The following is an 18,973-nucleotide window of genomic DNA, read 5'->3' as shown; positions in this document are numbered from 1 at the left end:
AGCCCAACACCTATGGTTTTCTGAACCTATCAAGGATTTTAGGAATCCTACGAGATTTCTAGATTTTTGTAACAGGGCTGAGCCTCGATGAACATCATTTGAAATATTTAAGTCGTCCATTACATTGATATCTGGTAGACCAACAATATACATCAGTTGAATCGAGCGAAACTGGTAAACTTTCTGTGTTATGAGTGTTAAAATAGAAAAGTTAAAAAAAAATTAGCCCCCCCTAGAATTTGTCATTAGTTACGCCAATGGTAACGCTACGAGATGAAAATCTGAAAAATTCTGACTCTTCCTAACTTTCGGAAACTAAGATTCCCTGAGAAAATCAGCTTCCAGCGACAAAAAAAGTGACACATTGTGCATTGGGGTCCCTTTGGACCCAAGATTTCATCGCGATCACAAAAACTCAAATTTCAACCGATTTTTTAGGCACCAAACGAAAGCTGTAGGTTCCTATAACAAGCTTATGGGGCGATTCATCCAAATTGACCACTCTAGCCCCCCGGGAACCTGTACTAAAGAGGTACTGTTTGAGCTTCTTAATTTGGCACCTAATATTAGAGTAGTGTTAGGAAACATCAACTGTATTTGCTATCTTGTATACGCCATCTCTAAGCAAATTTATCCCTCGAGCGGTCATCGGAAAGCACTCTGGAAGATCCGGAACATCCGTAAAAGTGGCCAATTCTCAAAGTTAAACCCAGAGCTTCGCGATTTTTTCCTAACCATTTATTCTGGCAAATTGTGGGTGCAATCAATAGTAAATGTCTTCTGTGACCCTCAAATGCCCCAGAAATGGTTCCCCGGAACATCCGTAAAATGGCCAATTCCAAAAGTTCATCCCAGAGCTTGGCGATTTTTTTCATAACCATCCATTCAGACAAATTGTGAGTGCAATTAATAGTGAAAGTCTTCTGTGATCCCCAAATGTCCCAGAAACGGTTCTTTGGTAGATCTGGAACATCCGAAAAATGGCCAATTGCAAAAGTTTCTCCAGAGCTTTGCGATCGTTTCGTAATAATCTATTATGGCGAATTATGGATGCAATCAGCAATGAAAATCTGTTGTGACCTCCAAATACAACAAAAAGTCCTCCGAAAGATCCGGAACATCCGTAAAATGGCCAATTAAAAAAAATCATTCCAAAGCTTCGTGATTTTTTAGTAGCAATTCATCCTGACAAATTGTTGGTGCAATCAATAGTAAAAGGATTCTATGACCCCCAAATGCTCTCGAAATGGCTCTCCGGAAGATCCGGAACATCCGTAAAAGTGGTCAATTCCAAAAGCTTATATCAGAGCATCGTGATTTTTTTGTTACCACCTTACCCTGGCGAATTGTGTATGCAATCAATAATGAAAGTCTTCTGTGACACCTCAATGCACCCGTAATGTTACTCCGGAAGATCCAGAACATCCGTGAAAGTGGCTAATTCCAAAAAGAATTCACGGAGGAATTCCCGGAGGAACTTCCGGATGAATTCCCGGAAGAACATTAGGTGGAATTCCCGGAGCAACTTCTGGAGGAATTCCCGGAGAAGTGCTTAAAAATAGGTGATAAATTTGTACGTGTTTTGTGCACACACATACATACAAACACGCACACACAGACATCATCACAATTCATTAAACTGAGTCGATTAGTTTATAACCCTGTAAATCCCATTTTTCCTATGAAAAGTTCATCTTTGGGGCGAACATATATATTTTACGTACACTTAGTGTTAGAAGGCAGCCCTCCACTAGCCATTCCATTACAAGAATTCCTTGAATTATTCATAAAAAGACTTTCAGTGCAATTACCGTTTTGATTTTAATTATACGTCTCTACTCATCACAATTGAGGGTCAAGTTGATTTGGATTTTCCACTTACCTCATTCCACTGGGGTAAGTGGAAAAACAACTCCTGATTTTCAAATCTATTTCCATAAATTTCCAGCGACCAAAATGATATGAATTACCGCACAGTTGGTGCAAAATTGTCTGTTTTTGATACCCCATAATGATTGATTACTTTTAAAAAATGAAAAAGTCCAATTTTTGCGTTACGTTAGTAAGTTTTTGCACTTTTTCGAGGTTTTCTTACGTTCGCAACATATTTGCAACCACTTCTAGACGACAATACTAACATTCATATAGGGGAACGGTTCGCCACTTCATCTCATAGCTCCTATTTCCAAATTAATTTTGGTCCAAGTGACGTTGAGTACACTGCTCGCCTGAGATGACTGAAATGGCTTGAGGCAGGAGATTTACCCCAATTGTCGCAGTCAAACCTCCTGTTCCCTCTGGTCATAAAAATTCAGAGCGAAAATGTTCCAATATATCCGACCGTAGATCCAAGCGTACAGAACGCCGGAAAATAAATCTACCAGAATCAGAACGCTGAAAATGAGCTTAAGAGCTTTTAAATGGGTGACATCAGCATTTTCGTTTTTGCATTGCTGTAGTAAAAGACCAGAGAATGTATGGCTGTGCAGGTGAGGCGACAGTAATGGAATTGGGGAAGTGCGAGCATTTTTCCCTCCCCCAGGTGACCTTGTTGTAGGTTGATGTTGCGAGGAACTTAGAATCCGGTTTGAGGTTCCCGGGCTGCCCGATCACTGGGGAGTATGACTTACATCCTTGGGGAAGCCAAGCAATGCCCGAAAGCCTCGTGTTGTGAGAACGTACTCCCAAAATTAACTTCGGGATTCCCATGAAGTAGTGTATGTTAAAATAGTTTGTATGGGCTCTTTCTTTTGCAAATTCAAACCATCAAGGAATTAATCCAGTTTGTCGAGTCAAGTACGAGACACTGAAGACGACCTTACAGTTGAGGTCGAAATACGTATATGTAAAAGTAATACGAGGTGGTGGAATTAAATGGAATTGTACTAAACTCGGCTTATGACAGGGACTATATTCAACTTTTTTGGCCACTTCAACCTGAACCATACGATTTCCTTACCTATGTACTTGCCCACTGTAGCTAATTTTTAAATAACATTTTAAAAATATTGATAAAAAATTCAATTTTGTTATGCATGTAGATTACAATACAAAAAGAATATTGAAATTCAGAGAACAAACTATTTCTAAATGGGAGGGGCAAAAGCAAAGGGTTGTAAGTGGTACAAAGTGTGCACAACGTACAAACAATATATGCCGCGAAGCTCTACAAGCAAAATAAATAAACTCAACACAAATTTGACCAAAACACTTCCAATCCTCTGCTTCGTACTATCTCTAACATATTCATCTAATCTAAGGTGTAAGCTGGGCCCTCCTTAGCCGTGCGGTAAGATGCGCGGCTACAAAGCAAGACCATGCTGAGGGTTTTCGGTTTGGAAATTGTCCGACATCCCTGGGCATAAAAGTATCATCGTGTTAGCCACATGGTATACGAATGCAGAAATGGTAAATTGGCTTAGAAACCTCGTAGTTGATAACTGTGAAAGTGCTTAATGAACACTAAGCTGCGATGCGGCAATGCCCCAGTGGGGGATGTAATGCCAATGAAGAAGAAGAAGAAGGTGTAAGGTCAATTATGAGACTTTCCACATCGGAGACGAGCCAGCCTGACGGAGACGAGCCAGGCTGAAAGTCTCCTTAATAAAGACAAAAAAAAAAAAAACTTTCCACATGTAGATGTACCAAGCAATCAGTGTGAGCTCCCTACGGAATATGTTGGCTAGTCAGTGAACAGTTGATGCAGTCAAATCTGTGATCCGCATTGCGGACATTGCTACTCAATCTAAATTGAAGAACAACCGCTACCAAGCTGTGGTACCCAAAACGACAATGATACACTCAGCAGTGCTTTTCTGGATGCAATCGAAACGCATTACCAAAAACGTCAAACGTCACTGAAGAAAAAGCTGTAGACAAGTATAGACATATTTTTGTGGTAAAATTTTATCACGATAAAAATTCGTAAATAACTTGGGAAATAATATAATTGTAGCATCATTACCACCGTCATCGATGCTACAAGCAAGCATCAACGGTGCTATAGCCCAGTACTCAGCCGATCCATTCAATCATTCTTCCTAAGAATAATAGTGCACTTCTGGATATTAGTTTCTCTTTGAACTAAAATTGAAAAGACTATTGGTATCTATTTTTGACCATCCAAGGCATTTGCCTATCACTGTATATTAAACTCTGAAGAGTATAAATTATAGTTTTAGTTCACTCCACTCGTCTTCTCGAACTGTTAATATTTTAGACAGTGCTTTACATAATAATTAAAAAAAAATCTGGACTCTTTAGACTGCTTGACCCGGAACGATTACGTAAATTTCATTGATGAAATATTCAAGTCGCAGGAGATGAAAATGCATCAGGATATCTGTATGCACAAATGTGTATATCGAATTTTAAACTAGGATCAACGACAACGTATCAACTAGTCGAGCTGAATCGATTAGTAGGTATATAATACTACGGATCTACAGGTCTTCTTTCGAAAGATGGGTTTGGCAAGATCTCATATCCTTTACGAACAGTTAGCGAATGGTAATGGAAAAGACAACCAATCATCTACTGAACATAAAGCACAAAAATCGTAACATTTATTCTAATATACACACAAATCATCCGATCCCTCTCCACCTTTCCAAAAAAAAAGTTTTTGCACGGAAGCTTTTTGTAGGTTTCTGGAATTAGGAAACACAGAAGCTGGGTATCAGCTTTGCATAAAGTTCACTTATGCCTGTTATATTTTAAGCGTTTATGTGCTGTATAGAAGAGGCTTCATGGGAGCACAGCAAATATCAGCAAACATATTCGGGAAAAAACTTCTTGCTAATCATTTAGACAAACAAAATTACAAATAGGCAGCATGGGTGTTTCGAAGGCCGTTCGTTCGTTCTAAATTCGATAAATTATGGCGATAATGTGAAAATGCGAAGAAGGAAGCTTTTTACATTGACTTTAGCTAGGCGTTTGATTGCATTGACAGTCCAATGTTACTCTTCAAATTGCAAAAATAAATGGAATAGAGCCTGGACTTCTGGCTTGAATCTTATCTCTCCGACCACCAATGAATAATAAAATAAAGCGGGAAGAAATTCATTCCCATTCAAGTCACTTCTGGAATTCTACAAGGCTTCCATATTGGTCCTCTTTTAGTCATTATTATTATGTATCTAGCTTACATCGAAATAGATAACACTGAATCAATGAGTTGATGTCACAACACATTCTCATTCTCGCGCAAACGCTCCTCGATTGACTACTGCTACAAAATCTTACGAATCTTAAAAAAGAACGCGTCGTTAAGGATCTGGGCGTACTATTAGATTCAAAACTATCTTTCGCCGATCATGTCACATTCGTGTCCTCCAAAGCTTCTAAGATGCTTGGTTTCATTTTCCGCGTATCTAAAGACTTCAAGAATATCCATTGTTTGAAAGCACTGTACTGTTCCTTGGTAAGATCGATTCTAGAATTCTCTTCTGTTGTTTGGGCACCGTTTTACCAAAACAGTATATTGCGTATCAAGGCAATCCAACGCAAATTTGTTCGTTTCGCGTTACGGCATCTCAACTGGCATGATCCAAACAACCTACCAAGTTACCATGAGCGCTGTAGGCTCATTGGATTAGAGTTGTTGAGCGAGCGTCGGGATATATCAAGGGCTTTATTTATTTCCGATCTTCTTCAATCAAGAATTGATTCTTCCTATTTGCTCTCTCTTTTGAACCTTAATGCGCCTTGTCGTCAGCTTAGGTTCAGTTCTTTTTTGTTGCTCCAGGGTGCTCGTACAAATTATGGACATAACGAGCCATTCACTAGTATGAGCCGTATCTTCAATCGATGTGCCACTGAATTTGACTTTCACCTTTCTCGTCCCAATCTTCGGAAAAAGTTTTGCCGAATACTTGCTTCTTCTAACACAAACACCCTTTGATAAATAGTTAGTCAGGATAGACATTAAGTAGGGTAACCGGCGGTAATGTTGGCCCTGGATGTAACATTGACTCATCACGCAAATAATTCAATATTTCAGCGATAATACGTCGATTTGTAGGGAGATATTAACCACTGCTTCTTTAGAAAAGTGTATCAAACACATATCTGCTTCATAACTCTAGATTTATACACTTCTTAAACTATTAAAAGCAATTATCTTGCGTGAAAAATCACTTTGACTCGGTTTTTTAGCAGCCATGTTTCGTTGACTTATGCAGGCTGGCTGTGCTAGAGTTTTTCTTTTGCTCAATAAAAGAGTTTTCTGAATGAACATACCTGCTTTCGCACATCAGATGAATGGATAACAACCACACTATGTCAGCTATCATTTTTATTTCACAATTTCCATTAGTAAAGCGACATAATTAACCAAAACTTTTTTGGAAAATACTGGGGGCACCCGTAGCCAAATGGTGGCATGCGCTTTCGATTTGTAGCACCACGTTAGTATAGGTGAAACTCTAAAATCAAAACATTCTCATCAATAACCCGTACTGGAGAAAATAACCGAAAGCTGCAGATAGAATATCCGATGCTTGCGATTAGGTTGCTAAGAATTTTTGTAAAAACAGGTTAATCCACTCAGCGGTTAAGTTTCATTCGCAATTTACATAACGCTAAACTCAACCCACACCAAGCATCTAGTAATGCTTCATGTATGGTAGGGTTCTGAAATTTATAAAGTCCTTAACGCTCAGACAAGTACCTTCCCACAACCTTAAACGTCATGTAGTTTGTAAATGGGCCCTCATGATGCTTTTCTCGAATCACGATATAATCGCTTTCATTCGCAGAACATACCAAAAATAATTGCCTACCTTACGGCTTACAAACACAATTCAAGCATCAACCTTTCGTGGTTCGATGCACCATATTCTTCATAATTTTGCAAATAAATGATTCAATTAGTGTAAGAATATTTAGTTTTATCATCTTTCGCACGAATCCTACAAACATTTTCTCATTTGATAATGGAAAGATACAATGGATTGTATGTTTTATTAAACAAAACTTTCAACGTCATTTCATGTGCATAATTTCAAGTCAAATTACTTGACAAATACCTTCATCATAATTTAGATTTATTATTGCTTGCAAAAAGTATTTTAATCTGTAAAATGATACCGAAAAAGTATTCTTTCAACTCGGGAAGTTGAAACATGTGAGAGTTTTGAGAGGATTCACAACAGCTGATCGATATAGAGAGGAGTGGAATCAAACGCACGTACCAATCATGAAACTTCAATGCAGGCAGAGTTAAAAACAAGCATCCAATAATTGTATTTATGAATAATTGTGTAATATCAGGTAGTTGGCACAGTTATAACTGTTTATGCACAGTACAGAGCAAAGAATTGCCTTGAATAAGTTTTAGAATTGGCTTTCTTCAGTAGTGCGGTATGCATCATCCCCACCTAAAGCATTGTTGACGTTTTGGAAAAAAGTTTCTTTGAGAGTATCGCGAGAGCGAGAGCAACACAACTGCCATGGTTTTACCTAGCAGTAAATCTCAAAATTATGCGGCAGCTAATAATTAACGTATGCAATTTGTTTGAAGGCACAAAATGAGGGCTAGAACATGTAGCCTTTTTTGCAATTGCAGTTTTTAATACAGTTTTCATTTTTCTAAACCTCTTCACATGCAAATATGGTAAATATTTGGGAAAAAATGATTCATATAATAGTATTTTCGTTAGCATGTCCTTGATAAGTGTGCTATTGGGGGAATCTAAAACGCACTCTCACAATCAGTGTGGTAGTATTTTATATGCAACCAATTAGAATTCACGCTCAATAAGATGATTTGATTTTCTCTATTTGTTTGCATGCTGCCTTTATTCAACGCAAGCAAAATGACTGGCACTATAAACAGCAACCCGTCTTTATCTCTCGTATGTTCGAAATCAGCAATCACTCGTCCCAAGTGGGCTGAAAAATTATCCACCTGATAGGGACAAGGATGCCGACGTTTTGTCCATTTCTCTCGAGACTTTCGCTGGTTTTTATGAGAGCCGAGGTTTGAGCCGTTACCCCTATTCTTTAATTGTAAAATTGTAATAGTCTTAAGAAATATTGTATCTGTTGGAAATTGTAATTTCTGTTGATATAAAAGAAGAGGAGGTTTTGCGCCCGCTTGAGGAAGGGATTTTGCTCTACTCAAGCGGGCTTTTCCCTGCTCCAAATAAAGAATAAAGAATAAAGAATACAATACACGGCTCGAGGCGGCATCTCTCCATATTTGATTGCGCCCTACGCTCGCCCCGTTCTGCACCTGGTCAGCCCACCTTGTTCGCTGTACTCCACGTCTTCTTGTACCTGCCGGATCGGAAGCGAACACCACCTTCGCAGGGTTGCTGTCCGGCATTCTTGCAACGCCCTGCCTTAAGTACCCATCCGGCTTTAGTTACCTTTTGGATTGTGGATTCACTATAGAGCTGGGCGAGCTCGTAATTCATTCTTCGCCGCCACACACCGTTTCCTTGCACACCGCCAAAGATTATCCTAAGCACGAATACTCCAAGTGCTTGCAAGTCCTCCTAGAACATGGTCCAAGTTTCATTTCCGTAGAGGACTATCGGTCTTAAGAGCGTTTTGTGCATGACACGTTTTGTACATGACATTCACTCTAAGCTCAAAAGAGTTGTGCCGGGGAGCTGACGCAAATCCTTGGGGCAACGCTTATCGGATCGCAACAGCAAGGATCAGGGGTCCAGCGACGCAGATCATCGTGGACGGTTTTTTCCCGCAGCATGATTCTACGACATGGCCGCCTACACCGCACGCAGTCTCCAACGACGACTTGTCATCAGTGGTGAAAGGTCTGAAGAAGAAGAAAGCTCCAGGTCCGGATGGAATTCCAAACGTGGCTCTAAAAACTGCGATACTGGCGTTTCCAGATTTGTTCAGGATAGTGCTGCAGAAATGCCTAGCAGATGGCTAACTTTCCGGAAAGGTGGAAAATCCAGAAACTAGAGCTGCTGCTGAAACCAAAGAAACCGCCGGGGAAACCAATATCATGATGGCCCATATGCCTGCTGGATACACTAGGGAAGCTGCTGGAAAGGATTATCCTTAATCGGCTGCCGCAGTTCACGGAGAGCGAGACCGGCTTATCGGAACAGCAGTTCGAATTCCGAAAAAGCAGATCGACGGTGGATGTAATCAGAACGGCCATTGAAATTTCAGAGCGTCCAAGAAGCAAAGGTGCGGCAATCGATTCTACGCTATAGTAACGATTGACGTCAAAAACGCTTTTAACAGTGGCAGCTGGGAGGCCATCGCCGTACCGCTGCACGGTATGCGGGTCCCTGACTATTTGTGTATAATCTTTAAGAGTTACTTCAAGAACCGGATTCTGGTTTACGAAGCTTACAGGGCAGAAGTCGATTAGGGTTACTGTTCCGCAATGTTCAATACTAAGCCCAACGCTGTGGAACGTTATGTACAAATGAGGTCTAATACTGACGTGGCCCAAAAGCGTGGAAATCTTCGGTTTCGCAGACGATGTCGTCCTTACGATAACCGAAGAGTCGCTGGAAGCAGTAGAAATGCTGATGGCGGAATCGACCGATGGATTACTCTCCAGCTTGCAGCTTGCTTACCACAAAACAGAAACGATGTTATGTATTGTATTGTATTATATTGTATAAGTATTGTGCATATAAATTTTACATCTTATGCAAGGCTAGTTCATAACAGATTATGGACATGGTATCAATAACAGAATGAGGTATTATTGAGTTAATTTCTCCTGCTGGGTAGGGCACGACATACCGTCCGTGCTGGCTTTGAGACACCTAGGAGCAAGAACGGAAATCTTCGTATTACTATCAGTTGCATCGACGCTCAGTAGGCAGCTTCGTCATTGATTCTTGTTTGTTTTGATCAGACGCTCGACAATGCAGGCACGAACATCTCGCAGCATGCTGTAAAATTTCCATACCTTTTTACCGCCCGATCCTCAATAGCCGATTGATAATCGAGCGTAAAAAATGAATATCTACCGGAGCTGAAATGAATATTTTGAATTGCGGTTGATTTGCACCGATAAATGATGATTATTTTACTCTATATACTAAACAGATGCATATATTTTAGGAATCTGACTTCAAAATGTTGAATCCATGCACCGCAGTATGAAATGATATTCATATTTTGAGATTTCAAATTGAATATCAATGTGCCGAGCTGAAGATTCATTTTGACACCGCACAAAACAACGCTGACACCGAGAGTCGACGCTTGCTACTGTTCGTGCACATGCCGTCCTATTCATTCGCACATTCAAATCCAGGAAGGACTAGCAATTTGATTGTGTGTTGGATGTCAGCTATTTGAGTGTAGTTAAAATGACTTTTTCTGTCCCTGCCTTGGAGTGATGATCGACGACCGGTGGAATTTCAACTCCCATGTGCACTATTCCTGCTAAAAGGCGGCTAAAATGTCAGTGCGTTTGCAAGGGTCATGCCGAACTTGGGCGTCTTCTGGCAGCAGTATCATCTTTGATACTGAGGTACGGAGTCCCAGCCTTAGAAGCAGCGCCCGTCCGAGTCGCGAGGGCGTACCGAACCATTTCGTCGGAGGCAGTTTGCGTTATCACAGGGATTATTCCAATCTGCATAACCCTAGCAGAGGATATCGAGTGTTACCAAAACGGTTTCACCTCACTCAGTTCCTGTCCGGACACGCCGGTTTCCGCCAATATCTGCACCGGTGTGGCCATGCGTCATTGTTTTCTGCCCGGCGTGTATCAACGTAGATGAGACTCCAGAGCACGTGTTATTCGATTGCCCGAGGTTTGCGGAAGCACCTAGAGGAATCCCTGCACTAAGATCGGACAAAATTGCAGAGCGAATGTGTCACGGTGAAGATACGTGGAACGCGATAAGCAGAGTCGTGACACAAATACTATCAGAACTGCAGCGTGGATGGAGAATGGATCAACAAATAAGCGTTGGTTCGGAGGAAAATCCAGCGCAGTGAGCAGTGTTTGGGCCTGGGTCGTCTGGGCCCCGGTGAACCGGGATTCTTCTGTCAACCGGAATCGTCGGACCTACCTCGGCACTCGATCCTGTTGTAGAAAGAAGAAAGGGGAAGGAAGTGCTACGGGTATGTAGGGCACCACCAGTGCGGACGTCATCCACCACCGAAACTGTCGGACCACCCCTGCAACCCGAAGACGAAGTCGGCACAATGCTCGAAAGCGGAAGTATGGAAGTTTCCTCCGCCGGAACTGGTGGACCATCCTCGACGCCGTGAAAGTCAGGAGGATTCGAGGGACCAAGACAACTTGGCAGTGGAGCAGTGGATCAGCCAGCCAGTCGGTGAACTAGCCTAAGCTCTCTCTCATCTTCAATGGCTCTACATTCCAACTGGAGCTTGACCGGCTTTTCAACTTTATTCTATTAGCATTAGCATTTCCACAGTTATTAATTGAATGCTTTCCATGCCCGCCAATGCATGAGAATATATCTTGTGTGGCAAGTACAATGGATACACTATGCCTAGGGTATCGAGAATGTTTCCAACCCGAAAACATCCAAGACCGGACAGATAATCGAACTCGCCATCTTCGGATTGGCACTCCTACGCCTTTGCTCGCAAGGCTACTGGAGACCCCGACCTTAGCCTAAGCTAGGGACCAGAATTTTAGAAGAAGTGCATGAGCACATTAGAATCCAGTCGAACAACCAAAATATACAGCTTTTTCGTTACACCTTAATGTACGAGGAAGGCAATAAATAGACTGAATAAAACTGACAATCTTGAAAAAAAATATTCTGATAGAAGTCCAAAGTCTAATGGAATTTTTACATGTTTCGTTCAAGGTGAGAAGAAATGCGGCAAATTTATTTCTAATTTGTCTAAGTAGAAATGGCTGTTGACAAACTATACCTTCCAGCCGTTTACAGCTGATTCAATGATTAGAATAAAACAATCACTTACACTTCCATATATTTAAGAAATTGTCTTCCTGATCCAGTAAAAAACAAATCTTTCAAAATCTTGGCATATGCATTTAACCTTTCCCATCAAAAATTTGTTTTACTTTATTTAACGTCAACTTTCCCAAATAACTCATATTTTTGACTCGTATTTAAAAAAAAAATATTTTTGAAATTGTGTCGATTGGTATATAACACTATGGGTCTAAGAGCCTTCTATAAAAAGTTGGTTCTTGGAGTGAGATTATAGCCTTTCGCTACAACTTTGTTGCTCGAGAAAGGCAAAAACGTGATACACTTTTTGACGGGAAATGTCATTTTTGCAAGGCTTTAATACAAGAAATGCAAGCTTTTACAGATACTGTATTAAAATAATACAAAATGGAACATGCCAAAATTTTAATTAGTTTCTGTAAAGGTTCTCTTGCAGAACTGTATTAAAATGTACCGTCCACTGGTTGGGTGTAAGTGGAATAATCTCAATTCTTTCATATCAAGGAAAAGGATCTTTGAAATAAGTGGCTCCCACAAAAATTCAAACATAACATTTAAAAGCAATATCCAATGGGTTTTTGGCGCTAAATTTTAAGAAACTAATACCGTACAATAATGCGAATGTGTTATTAGTTAGTAAGTTCCACTTTGAACAGCATCGCTATTTTGTTCTTTAAAACCATGCATCTAAAAAGAATTCATAAAAAGCAAAGCTTTTTTCGGTTTTCAATATTCCAGTCATTTTCTACAAGCATATTTTCTAGGTCAACCATTGTGAATGAATACATAATATGTCCCGCTGCATGATTGATCAAGCTAACGAGAATTCTCATTCCGTCTATCAAAAGTCTATCCCCCAAACGTGATAATATCTTCTACCTGTGAGCGGAGGCTTGTGATTGCACTCTTGGAAATTGGAAGGTAAACTTGAGAAAGCGAAAGTTGAAAGAAACCAAAAATCGGATGAAAATTAGAGTTCATGGATTTACTTACCAACAGGCTGTTTGCTCGCTATTTTTATCTCATTTCCGCCTTATCCCGCTCAGCGGTCGAATGAGTTTAGCATCTGTTGATTCCAAGCGTGAAAAACGAATCCCAAAATTTATTACATATCAAGTCGAAAGATCACTAAAGCGATTTAGTCTCCTCTGAAGCGAATATTCGCGGTGCTGCTCTGGAAAATTTGATGTTTCACTTCACCTAGACTCTGAGGTCTGGATTCTAGCCGCAGGCGGTATCACTTCTTGGCTAGGTTAGCACCACCCTCACCCTCTTCTTCCTGAACTCGGCACTAATGCTCACGCTTTCACCCCCAGTTATATTCGTTTTAACTCCAAGGGTTCTGGATGATAACTTTGGTTTTCTGCAACAGTGGTCACAACACGTTGATATCTTTTTCCAGCTCAAGCCGTTAGCTACTGAAACAGCTTACTATCCAGTAGGAGGAAAGTATGTGGAGCAAAAGTATCCCCGCCAAACTTTTTTCCAGGGCACACACCAAACAACCTGTGTCGGTTAGACTGCAGACACTTTCTCACTTTCACCCTCTTCCGGGGGCCACACTGACACCGAACCGCAAGGTAATTATTCGCATCAGAACAGTATCACACTGAATGGTTGATATCTAGCAATAATCCCCCATTAGAAAAAGCAACCTTGCTCCACCACACAACATAAATCCATCTAGGGAACGATTGTGCAAACTCCAACGATTGTGTATAAGGTAGCTCTATATTAAAATACTGCTTCTTGAAAATTCCTACACACACCAAGCACAGCCAACGAAGCACGTCCTGCGTCCTCGGGAGCTGATAACCAACTGAAGCCGAACGAACGAAGCGAATGCAGTCCTTGCGAATCCAGACCAACAGTTTTCCCTCCCCGTTCGCTTCGGAATTGTTTTGATAATATCCAGGGTTATCCGAAAATCAGAGCAGCAACTACTGCTTTCCATGACATACCAGACGTTCCCAAGCGATTGTACATCAATCGTAGGGAAAAATAAATCACGTTTTGTTTCTATTTTAATTTCAAATTTTATAGGATGAGAATGAATTCACTTGCAACGGCTGATGCGTTGTTTAGCATACTCACACTTGAAGTAAGGCTTTAAACATGTAATGTCTTTCAAACATTGTACGATAGTTGGTTAGATGTCCTCTATTTCCAATTATATAATGGCAAGCTGTAAATGTAAATCTTTGTTGTTGATTTGTGACAAATTTTGTTCAAATGTAGTTAACACATATGTGGTAAATACTTTTAGTTTGACAAAATCTGCCGTTACATCTAACCTACTGTCGTATTGAAACGTGGTAATTTAAACTAATTAACTCTTTGTGGAGATATATTTATTACCGCAATTATCAGACTCGTCACACGATGTAACTGTACGGTCTCATCAAACAATCTTTTAAGAAAATCAAGCTCATATTTTCGACAAAATAATGTCATTCGGTGTTTTTCCACTGTGGATATGGTAATCAACTATAGCGCTTCATCACTGGCGGAGCTAAGCTGGGGCACGATTGGGCACGTGACCCACCAAATCGAATGTTTTCCCTGAAACTTGTTTTAAAAAACAGATTTTTCTAGAAATTCTAATAAGTATTTCTTCGAAAATTCTATTGGAAATTCCTTCGTAAATTCTTGTAAGAATTACTTCGGAAATAATTTTAGCAATTCCTTTAGAAATTTCTTTGCAAAATCTTTCAGAAATCTTTAAGGTTTTGCTTTGGAAATTTGTTTGAGAATTTATTCTCAAATTTCTCCAGAAATGTCTTCGATAATTTCTTTCGAATATCCTTCAGAAATTCTTTCTACTCCAGGAATAGTTTAGTAAATTACGCCATCAGCTCCTTTTAACATTTCTCCAGAAATTCCTTCGGAAAATCCTCTAAAGAGGGCTTTGTAAATTCATCCAGAATATAAGAATCATTGACGACGTTCATGCTACAGCAAAAATCGATCATCGTTATTTACCATACGTGTTGCTTCTTTCTCTTAGCCATACTGTCATTTGGCGAAAAGCACGTGGTTTTGTATAAGCGGGAAAATTCTGCCTATCTGTTAACACGGCGGCTATCTTGACCAGAGTCTATTATATAGAGTTGCGCAAAGAGGATCTTCTTACACTTATTCTGAATGATCTTCTTGTTATTCTCTTTGCAACTTTCATTTTTGTTCAACCCTTAAAGTGACTTCACGGGAGTGTTCACTGCTAAAGCTTTTTAATTCGATAACCAAGTCACCCACAGAGTGCAAACACGTGAGTTTCTTGTTGCTACTTTATTGGAGGGTGTATTAAAGTTTTTTAAAGCTGTTTCTAGAACAAATCTAATACATTTCAAATCATGCGTTTTAATTCGCCATAATAATCATTAGGCGATAACAATACTTCCGCCTTACCAACAAGCATTTGTTTACTTTGCTCGATAGGTAGACGGTTTGACAGTTCAATAGGTAGATTTGGCTTCACTCTTTGCGTAACTCTATATATAATAGACTCTGATCTTTGGGGTTTCGGTTTGGGGCAGCAGGGACCATGTCCAAGGGCTTGACGACCCCTCCCCAGCTGTCTGTGAGTCAGGGAGAACTGCCTAGGGCGTGGTGGGATTTAGCAGTGGGCTCTGCTAAAATCCCTCCCAAAAAAACACAAGTGCCCGTAAGCAGACTCTATCAAAGCGACTGTGTGCCGCTTCAAAAGCACAAGCCCAGGGAGTGCCATTGGCACATCAGGATTGATCCCAGTAAGATCCTGATTATGGTATACTGGTTGCATGTTATTGGTCTTGTTTTTGGATATTGAGATATTGTGAACGCGAGGGCTGGTAGTCTGGTTATTCTATTCTCTTAGTAAGGCCGGGTGACACCGACCTGAAACGGCGAATGGGCTAATGGCCAGGCTGTCTTCCGTCCCCTAAAACCGTGGCGGGCCTTGTAGCACGCGGTACAATCCTGTCGCTCAGCTGGCAGCTGAGTGGGAGTAGGCTCAGATGCTTTTCCCTGACTAGCGCTGATCTGGCTCTGAACACGAAAGTGCATGCCGCAAGGTATGTATAGATAACCATGGGATCGCGAAGGCGACTACACCAGCAGTATTCGACAGCAGCCACAAGTATAAGCCAACAGCGATGAATTCTAACAACACAAAACACAAAACGTCGAGGGATGCAGGTGAGGCGAATGGTGGTAAGGAGAACCCTTTCACCAGACGTAGCGGCCTTGAAAGGTCTCCCCAAAGATCGCCGAGGGAAGGCGATGGAGAAGCCCGTGGAGGGTCTGAGGAGGTGCCGGTTGAAGTAAAGATGGACGGCCCCACCCTGACCCGCGTCATCAAATCTGTGATGGCGAACCACGAAGAACGCGGTTGTCACACGATGGAGGTAGTCACGGAAGTATCCGACGTGATTATGTCGTTCCTAGACAACCGGGTTAAGTACAGCAAGGATCTGAAACTTGCTGTGCAGGCACTCTGTGCCCCTAGTAGTTGAGGCCAAATCGGGTGGAGGTCCCTACTAGAGGCCAGCAAGAGTGCGGAGAGAGCTCCGCAAACTTGTCAAGGAGCGGAAGCAGGCGGATAAGGACAAAGAGGAGGCAGAATCGAAAATTCGTCTCCTGTCCGAAAGCAAACGACTGGCGGAGAGCCAGGTCGAGGAACTCCGCAAAAGGATGGCTGTAACAGGGGCGACCCCGATGCTGAGTAAGGTTACGCAGGAGGCGAACCTGAAAGCAGCTGTCGAGAAGTCCGCAGCCCCGAAGCCAGAGAAAAGGAAGAAGGACGAGCAGAAGGATGGCCATCCCAAGCCGGTGAACCCAGTGCCTCCACCATCGAGGACCACTGAAGCTCGCCGGGAGGAAGATCTACCGTGGAGGGAGGTCGTGAATCCCAAGAAGGCGAGAAGGCAACGGCAGCAGGCCGCAGAGAAAGCGGCAGGCGGAGCGATACGCGCCACTGTTAAGAAGGGTAGATCCCAGAAGGAGACGGGTGCGCCTTCCAATGTCAGTGGTAAGCGTAAAGACAGAGGCGAGGCGATTATCGTCAGTACTGACGACAAGAGCTACGCCGAAGTCTTGAAGGCCATGAGAGTTGATGACAAACTCGCTGGCCTAGGAGAGGATGTCAACTGCATCCGAAGGACGCGGAGAGGCGAGATGATTCTCGTCTTGAAGCGGGATGCTGCTCAGAAGAGTACTGAGTACAAAAAGTTGACGGAGGAAGTCCTGGGAGATGGGGTTCAAGTAAGAGCCCTATGTCCAGTTTCTCGAACATCCAGTGCAAGGGCCTGGATGAAGTAACCGAGGCTAGAGACCTGGTCGACGCACTGAGAGATCAGTGCGATGGCGAGATCCAGAAATCTACGATTCGGTTACGCAAAAGCTTCGCGGAATGCAGGTTGCCTCATTCCAAGTACCTCAGGCTGAGGCCAAAAGGTAATGGATAAGGCTAAACTGAAAGTGGGTTGGTCGGTATGACCGCTAAGTATAAGCCAACCGCTTCAGACCTGTTTCAGGTGTCTTGGCAACGGTCATAAGTCTTATGACTGTAAAGGACCTGATCGCAGTAAGCTATGCCGTAGGTGTGGAGCTGAAGGCCACCAAGCTCGCACCTGTCAGGCTGCACCAAGGTGTCTGATCTGTCCCTCGGGTACAGACAACAGACACCTTACCGGTGTCCAGGCTTGTCCGACCTCTAGAAGGATCCAGACACGCAGGTAACACAGCTGAATCTGAACCACTGCAAGGCGGCTCAATTGCTGCTACAACAGTCGGTTACTGAGTGTAAAGCTGATGTAGCTTTGCTGTCCGATCCATACCGCATCCCTGCCGGTAACGGTAGTTGGATTGCGGATAAGTCTCAGATGGTGGCCATCTGGACTTGCGGGCGATATCCCATCCAGGAGATAGTATCATCACCTGATGATGAGGGTTTCGTTATAGCAAAGGTAAACGGTGTTTACTTTTGTAGCTGCTACTGTCCTCCCAGGTGGAGTATAGTGCAGTTTACTAGGGTAGTAGATATTCTTGCAGCAAAACTAACTGGCTTAAAACCGTTAGTTGTAGCAGGCGACTTCAATGCGTGGGCAGTGGACTGGGATCCCGGTCCACAAACGCCAGAGGTCATACCCTGCTAGAGTCGCTAGCGGTATTGAACGTAGTCCTGCTGAATGAAGGCCAAGTGCCAACGTTCAGGGGACCGAACGGTGATTCATGCATCGATGTGACCTTCTGCAGCGCGGGATGGACGGTGGAGCCAGAATGGGAGGTTCATGAGGGGCATACCTCCAGCGATCATCAGGAAATTCGTTTTATGATCCGGTATACCCCCTAGCAACCACAAGGCGGATCGGCAAAGCCGATCTAGGATGGCGCACCTCGCAGTTCAACCCAGAACTCTTGGAGGAATCACTACGATGGGAGACGCGAACAACGGGATTAAGTGGCGACGAGTTAATCGATGTACTAACCCGTGCATGCGATGTGACGATGCCTAGGAGGACCAAACCTCTCGGAAACCGGCAACCTGTGTACTGGTGGACTGACACAATTGCAGTCTTCGATCAAAGAGAAGGCTGCGACGTTCCAGAACAGACGCTGATAAGGTCGAGAGACGCAGGGTGTTCCAGACAGCGAGCAGAGCTCTGAACTACGAGATCAAATGTAGTAAGAGAGCCTGCTTCGAGCGGCTGTGCAGGATGGCAAACGACAATCCATGGGGAGATGCATACAGGATGGTGATGGCTAGGACCAATACCACGCCACCTGAGAAATCTCCGGGGATGTTGGCCAAAATAGTCGACGGGTTGTTTCCGAGGCATGAATCATCGAACTGACCCGCTAGCTTGCTTTGGAGGCTCAAATGTTGTTTGCGCAATGTTTGTGCAATAAATTGTTCAATTTGATGTTAAATAATTTATAACTATATTTAATATGGTCGTAATATGGTTATATGACCTTGCATGGAGCAGCGGAAGAGCAGGCGAATTTCAATCGGAGGGTCCTGGGTTCGAGCATCGCATCGTTGGAGATTGTGACAACTGTAGTAATGACTAGTGATGTAAAAAAAA

The 18,973-nt window shown here is 42.4% G+C and overlaps 1 protein-coding gene across 1 annotated transcript in view; it reads right to left on the bottom strand.

Annotated features, from left to right (window-relative positions):
• The window catches only part of LOC134211658 (potassium voltage-gated channel subfamily H member 8), a 159,460-nt gene extending 145,714 nt beyond the window's left edge, over positions 1-13,746 (bottom strand). Inside the window, exon 1 of the mRNA XM_062688762.1 lies at positions 12,900-13,746. The gene's annotated coding sequence lies outside the window, so the exon portion shown is untranslated. The remainder of the gene's footprint in view (positions 1-12,899) is intronic.
• Between the last annotated feature and the right edge of the window lie 5,227 nt (positions 13,747-18,973).

This window comes from Armigeres subalbatus, chromosome 2 (assembly GCF_024139115.2).
Source record: "Armigeres subalbatus isolate Guangzhou_Male chromosome 2, GZ_Asu_2, whole genome shotgun sequence".
Lineage (NCBI taxonomy): Eukaryota > Metazoa > Arthropoda > Insecta > Diptera > Culicidae > Armigeres > Armigeres subalbatus.
The sequence above is the reverse complement of the archived record's forward strand: the minus strand, read 5'-3'. Positions and strand labels throughout refer to the sequence as shown.